Here is an 8254-nt window from a genome sequence, read left to right as displayed (position 1 = left end):
GGAGACGGGCCGTCTCCGTCCTCCTCTTATACTCATCCGCCTCCTCCCTGGTTATAATATATCTCCCTTTTGCCTGAGAGTCAAAGAAAGCAGGAGCAGGGAGAGCGACGTGATAGGTGCGTCGTCTGTCAAAGATTAGTCGGTACTGGAGGAAATGATCGTTCCTCTCAACAAACTGATGACGAACCATGGCCTCATAATCTAGATAAACAGGAGGCAACTCAATATCATACCCACGTATGGGTATATCAAGAAAATTAGCTAGACGGGTTGCATAAATTCCACCAAAGAAATCTCCATGAATACGATTATTATGCAACCTACGTGCAACGATAGCCCCCAAGTTGTATTGTTTCTCTCCTAAAACAGCGCTTTTGAGAACGCTAAGCTCAGGCACACACATGTGACATGCTTCATCTTTACCATTAATGCATCTACCTATGAAGAGAGCAAAATAATGTATAGCAGGAAAATGAATTCTCCCCACGGTATCTTGTGTTATATCTCTAGATTCCCCCACATTTATACTAGCAAGAAAATCTCTAAACTCATATTTGCGAGGCTCACTAGTGCTGCCCCATTGTCGAAGTTTGCAAGCAGTATTAAAATCCTCTAAGTCCATAGTATAAGAATTTTCATAAAGATCAAATAGGACAGTTTGAGAATTGCGTGATGATGAAAATTCAAACCTCCTCACAAAGGAATCAGTGAGATAGTGGTATTGGCAGCACTTATCTGCCTCGAAGCTCTCAAGATCGGCATTATGCACATACGCGTTAAATTCTTCCTTGATTCCTGCTCGATCCATAAAGTCCTCTGACGGCCATTCACAAGCCCGCACATGAGCTTCCCTCTGTGGTTCATCATCGACATCGCGTATTGCGAGCCTGGGTCCTTGCTTCCTTGAAGGACCACCTTGGTACATTTTCCTAAACATATTTCTTCCTCTGAAAAATTTCTGAAATTTTAGTAACTTCAAAATAAAAGTGAACCAAACTCAACAATATTGATAGCAACTATTCCTACAAGTGCCTAGAGGCAATATCATGCATCAAAACTACTTTTGACCATATAAATTTGACATGCAAGCTCAAGAATAGGGTCACCTAAGCAGCAAAAATATGCAATGAGTAAAGCACTAGAACAAAAACTAATTGGACCATTGGAGGAGTCACATACCAAGGAACAATCCCCCAAAGCATTTTTTTGAATGGATCTTTGAGCAAGGAGATCGAAAATGGCAGCAAAATGAGCTTGGACTCGGGTTTGAGCTGGTTAGTGATGTTTGTGGGAGGAAGAAGGAGTGTGTGGTAGCGGGAATAAGTGGAGGGAGCCACCATGGGCCCATGAGGTAGGGGGCGTGCCCTCCACCCTTGTGGCCAGGTGCTTGCTCCCCCTACTATGTTCTTAGTGCCAGATATTCTCAAATTTTCTAGAAAAAATCATATTTAATTTTCAGGGCATTTGGACAACTTTTATTTTCGGGGTATTTTTTATTGCATGGATAATTCAGAAAACATACATAAATTATTATTTTTGCTTTATTTAATATAGATAACAGAAAGTAAAAAGAGGGCACATAGAGTTGTGTTTTCTAAATTCGTCCATCTCATGTTCATCAAAAGGAATCCACTAACAAGGTTGATCAGGTCTTGTTAACAAACTCATTCCGAATAACATGGAACCAGAGAATTTAGAATAACACTAGGTTACCTCAATGGGGATATGCACATCCCCAACAATAAGAATATCATATTTCTTCTTGACAGTAGGAAGAGGAAATTCAAAACCTCCAAAAATAATCGATGAAATTTTTCCAATAGAGTTTATACTATGAACTTGAGGTTGTTTCCTTGGAAAGTGTACCGTATGCTCATTGCCATTAACATGAAAAGTGACATTGCCTTTGGTGCAATCAATAACAGCCCCTGTAGTATTCAAAAAGGGTCTTCCAAGAATAATAGACATACCATCGTCCCCAGGAATATCAAGGATAACAAAGTCCGTTAAAATAGTAACGTCTGCAACCACAACAGGCACATCCTCACAAATACCGACAGGTATAGCGGTTGATTTATCAGCCATTTGCAAAGATATTTCAGTAGGTGTCAACTTATTCAAATCAAGTCTACGATATAAAGAGAGAGGCATAACACTAACACCGTCTCTAAGATCACATAAAGCAGTTTTAACATAGTTTCTTTTAATGGAGCATGGTATGGTTGGTACTCCGGGATCTCCTAGTTTCTTAGGTATTCCACCCTTAAAAGTATAATTAGAAAGCATGGTGGAAATTTCAGCTTCCGGTATCTTTCTTTTATTAGTAACAATATCTTTCATGTACTTAGCTTAAGGATTCATTTTAAACATATCAGTCAAACGCATACGCAAGAATATAGGTCTAATCATTTCAGCAAAGCGCTCAAAATCCTCATCATCCTTTTTCTTGGATGGTTTAGGAGGAAAAGGCATGGGTTTCTGAACCCATGGTTCTCTTTCTTTATTGTGCTTCCTAGCAAAAAAGTCTCTCTTATCATAACGTTGATTCTTTTATTGTGGGTTATCAAGATCAACATCAGGTTCAATCTCTACATCATTATTATTACTAGGTTGAGCATAACATGAACGTCATTATTAACATTATCACTAGGTTCATGCTCATTACCAGATTGTGTTTCAGCATCATAAATAGAAATGTCATTGGGATTCTCAGGTGTGTCAACAACAAGTTCACTAGAAGCATGCAAAGTCCTATCATTTTTCATTTTCTTCCTTTTAGAAGGACTAGGTGCATCAATATTATTTCTCTGAGAATCTTGCTCAATTCTCTTAGGATGGCCCTCAGGATACAAAGGTTCCTAAGTCATTTTACCACATCTAGTCATAACTCTAACAACATTACCATTTTTCTTACTATTCAATTCATTGAGCAAATCATTCTGAGCTTTGAGTACTTGTTCTACTTGAGTGGTAACCATAGAAGCATGTTAACTTATAAGTTTTAGTTCACCTTTAACATTAGTCATATAATCACCCAAGTGTTCAAGCATATCGCATTGCATTTTAATTCCCTACCAAAATAAGCATTGAAGTTTTCTTGTTTAACCATAAAGTTATCAAACTCATCCAAGCATGGGCTAGCAAACTTAGTAAATGGGATTTTAGCTCTATCATATCTATAGAGAGAATTTACCTTTACTACCTGTGCCGGGTTGTCAAGACTGTGTGTTTCTTCAACATGCAGTAAATTAAGACCATGTATTTCTTCAATAGGAGGTAAATTCTTAACATCTTCAACTTTAATACCTTTTTCTTTCATAGATTTCTTTGCCTCTTGCATATCTTCAGGACTGAGAAATAGAATATCCCTTTTCTTCGGAGTTGGCTTAGGATTTGGTTCCGGAAGTGTCCAATTGTTTTCATTGGTCAACATATTATTCAATAAAATTTCAGCTTCATCTAGTGTTCTTTCCCTGAAAACACAACCAACACAACTATCCAGGTGGTCTCTGGAAGCATCGGTTAGTCCATTATAAAAGATATCAAGCATTTCATTTTTCTTAAGAGGATGATCAGGCAAAGCATTAAGTAATTGGAGAAACCTCCCCCAAGCTTGTGGGAGGCTCTCTTCTTTAATTTGCACAAAATTATATATTTCACTTAAAGCAGCTTGTTTCTTATGAATGGGGAAATATTTAGCAGAGAAGTAATAAATCAAATCCTGGGGACTACACACACAACCAGGATCAAGAGAATTAAACCATATCTTAGCATCACCCTTTAATGAGGACGGAAATAATTTTAGGATATAATAGTAGCGAGTTTTCTCGTTATTAGTGAACAGGGTGACTATATCATTTAATTTAGTAAGATGTGCCACAACAGTTTCAGATTCATAGCCACAAAAAGGATCAGATTCAACCAAAGTAATTATATCAGGGTCGACAGAGAATTCATAATCCTTATCAGTAAGAAAGATAGGTGAACTAGCATAATCAGGATCATATTTCATTCTAGCATTCAAAGTTTTTTTGTTTCAGCTTAGCTAATAATTTCTTAAGATCACTCCTATCATTACATGCAAGAAAGTCTAGCAGTTTCTTCATCCATAACATAGCCCTCAGGCACAATAGGTAGTTCATATCTGGGGGAGAATCTTCATCATCACTTTCATCAATATTATCAGTTTCAATAATTTCATTCTCTCTAGCCCTAGCAAGTTGTTCATCAAGAAATTCACCAAGTGGCACAGTAGTATCAAGCATAGAAGTAGTTTCATCATAAGTATCATGCATAGCAGAAGTGGCGTCATCAATAACATACGACATATCAGAATTAATAGTAGAAGCAGGTTTAGGTGTCGCAAGCTTACTCAAAACAGAAGGTGAATCAAGTGCAGAGCTAGATGGCAGTTCCTTACCTCCCCTCGTAGTTGAGGGATAATTCTTGGTTCTTGGATCTTTCAAGTTCTTCATAATGATAAGCAGATATAAATCCCAAGTGACTCAAAGAATAGAGTTATGCTCCCCAGCAACGGCGCCAGAAAATAGTCTTGATAACCCACAAGTATGGGGGATCGCAACAGTTTTCGAGGGTAGAGTATTCAACCCAAATTTATTGATTCGACACAAGGGGAGCCAAACAATATTCTCAAGTATTAGCAGCCGAGTTGTCAATGCAACCACACCTGGAAACTTAATATCTGCAGCAAAGTATTTAGTAGCAAAGTAATATGATAGTAGTGGTAACGGTAGTAAAAGGTAACGGTAGCAAAAGTAATATTTTTGGTGTTTTATAGTGATGATAACAATAGCAAAGGAAAAGTAAATAAGCGAAGAACAATATATGGAAAGCTGGTAGGCAATGGATCGGTGATGGAGAATTATGCCGGATGCGGTTTGATACGTCCATTTTGCATCATGCTTTTATATCGATATTTATTGCATTATGGGCTGTTATTACACATTATGTCACAATACTTATGCCCATTCTCTCTTATTTTACAAGATTTACATAAAGAGGGAGAATGCCGGTAGCTGGGATTCTGGGCTGGAAAAGGAGCAAATATTAGAGACCTATTCTTCACAGCTCCAAAAGTCCTGAAACTTCACGGAAGTTATTTTCAGAATATATAAAAAATACTGAGCGCAAGAAGTACCAGAGGGGGGGCACTCACTAGCCACGAGGGTGGGGGGCGCGCCCTACCCCCTGGGCGCGCCCCCTGCCTCGTGGGCCCCCAGGTGGCCCTCCGATGCCCATCTTCTGCTATATGGAGTCTTTCGTTGGGGAAAAAATCATAAGCAAGCTTTCAGGACGAGACTCCGCCGCCATGAGGCGGAACCTTGGCGGAACCAATCTAGGGCTCCGGCGGAGCTGTTCTGCTGGGGAAACTTCCCTCCCGGAGGGGGAAATCATCGCCATTGTCATCACCAACGCTCCTCTCATCGGGAGAGGGCAATCTCCATCAACATCTTCACAGTTCTGTATCCAATTCTTGTCTCTAAGTTTGGGATTGGTACCTGTAGGTTGCTAGTAGTGTTGATTACTCCTTGTAGTTGATGCTAGCCGGTTTATTTGGTGGAAGATCATATGTTCAGATCCTATATGTATATTAATACCCCTCTGATTATGAACATGAATATGCTTTGTGAGTAGTTATGTTTGTTCCTGAGGACATGTGAGAAGTCTTGCTATTAGTAGTCATGTGAATTTGGTATTCGTCCGATATTTTGATGAGATGTATGTTGTCTCTCCTCTAGTGGAGTTATGTGAATGTCGACTACATGAAACTTCACCATTATTTGGGCCTACAGGAAGGCATTGGGAAGTAATAAGTAGATGATGTGTTGCTAGAGTGACAGAAGCTTAAACCCTAGTTTATGCGTTGCTTCGTAAGGGGCTGATTTGGATCCATATGTTTCATGCTATGGTTAGGTTTACCTCAATACTTCTGTTGTAGTTGCGGATGCTTGCAATGGGGGTTAATCATAAGTGGGATGCTTGTCCAAGTAAGGACAGCACCCAAGCACTGGTCCACCCACATATCAGATTATCAAAGTACCGAACGCGAATCATATGAACGTGATGAAAACTAGCTTGACGATAATTCCCATGTGTCCTCGGGAGTGCTTTACTTCATATAAGAGTTTGTACAGGCTTGTCCTTTGCTACAAAAAGGATTGGGCCACCTTGCTGCACTTTATTTACTTTTGTTACTTGTTGCTCGTTACAAATTATCTTATCACAAAACTATCTGTTATCTATAATTTCAGTGCTTGCAGAGAATACCTTGTTGAAAACCGCTTATCATTTCCTTCTGCTCCTCGTTGGGTTTGACACTCTTACTTATAGAAAGGACTACGATAGATCCCCTATACTTGTGGGTCATCACGGTTCATCATGTAAAAGTCGTAACATAGGGTGACACAGAACTATCTCCAAATCATTAATGTAATGTAGGCATGTATTCCGAATATAGTCATACATGCTTATGGAAAAGAACTTGCATGGCATCTTTTGTCCTACCCTCCCGTGGCAGCGGGGTCCTAGCGGAAACAAAGGGATATTAAGGCCTCCTTTTAATAGAGTACCAGACTAAAGCATTAACACATAGTGAATACATGAACTCCTCAAACTACGGTCATCACCGGGAGTGGTCCCGATTATTGTCACTTCAGAGTTGCCGGATCATAACACATAGTTGGTGACTATAGACTTGCAAGATAGGATCAAGAACTCTTTTATATTGATGAAAACATAATAGGTTCAGATCTGAAATCGTGGAAGTCGGGCCCTAGTGACAAGCATTAAGCATAGCAAAGTAATAGCAACATCAATCTCAGAACATAGTGGATACTAGGGATCAAACCCTAACAAAACTAACTCGATTACATGATAAATCTCATCCAACCCATCACCGTCCAACAAGCCTACGATGGAATTACTCACACACGGCGGTGAGAATCATGAAATTGGTGATGGAGGATGGTTGATGATGACGATGGCGTAGGATTCCCCTCTCCGGAGCCCCGAACGGACTCCAGATCAGCCCTCTCGAGAGAGTTTAGGGCTTGGCGGCGGCTCCGTTTCGTAAAACGCGATGAATCCTTCTCTCTGGTTTTTTCTCCCCGAAAGTGAATATATGGAGTCAGGGTTGAGGTCGGTGGAGCGTCAGGGGGCCCACGAGGTAGGGGCGCGCCCAGGGCGTAGGGCATGATAACCCACAGGTATAGGGGATCGCAACACTTTTCGAGGGTAAAGTATTCAACCCAAATTTATTTATTCGACACAAGGGGAGCCAAAGAATACTCTCAAGTATTAGCAGCTGAGTTGTCAATTCAACCACACCTACAAACTTAGTATCTGCAACAAAGTATTTAGTAGCAAAATAATATGATAGTAGTGGTAACGGTAAAAAAGGTAATGGTAGTAAAAGCAATGTTTTTGGTATTTTTGTAGTGATGATATCAATAGCAACGGGAAAGTAAATAAGCGGAGAACAATATATGGAAAGCTTGTAGGCAATGGATCGGTGATGGAGAATTATGCCGGATGCGGTTCATCATGTACCAGTCATAACCTAGGGTGACACAGAACTAGCTCCAGTCCGTCAATGTAATGTAGGCATGTATTCCAAATATAGGCATACGTGCTTATGGAAAACAACTTGCATAACATGTTTTGTCCTACCCTCCCGTGGCAGCGGGGTCCTTACGGAAACTAAGGGATATTAAGGCCCCGGAACAAAGCATTAACACATAGTGAATACATGAACTCCTCAAACTATGGTCATCATCGGTAAGTATCCCGATTATTGTCACTTCGGGATTAACGGATCATAACACATAATAGGTGACTATAGACTTGCAAGATAGGATCAAGAACACTCATATATTGATGAAAACATAATAGGTTCAGTTATGAAATCATGGCACTCGGGCCCTAGTGACAAGCATTAAGCATAGCAAAGTCATAGCAACATCAATCTCAGAACATAGTGGATACTAGGGATCAAACCCTAACAAAACTAACTCGATTACATGATAGATCCCATCCAACCCATCACCATCCAACAAGCCTACGATGGAATTACTCACGCACGATGGTGAGCATCATGAAATTGGTGATGGAGGATGGTTGATGATGACGATGGCAACGGATTCCCCTCTCCGGAGTCCCGAACGGACTCCAGATGAGCCCTCCCAAGAGGTTTTAGGGCTTGGCGGCGGCTCCGTATCGTAAAAAGCGATGAATT

This window comes from Triticum aestivum, chromosome 7A (assembly GCF_018294505.1).
Source record: "Triticum aestivum cultivar Chinese Spring chromosome 7A, IWGSC CS RefSeq v2.1, whole genome shotgun sequence".
NCBI lineage: Eukaryota > Viridiplantae > Streptophyta > Magnoliopsida > Poales > Poaceae > Triticum > Triticum aestivum.
This window is presented reverse-complemented; position numbering follows the sequence as displayed.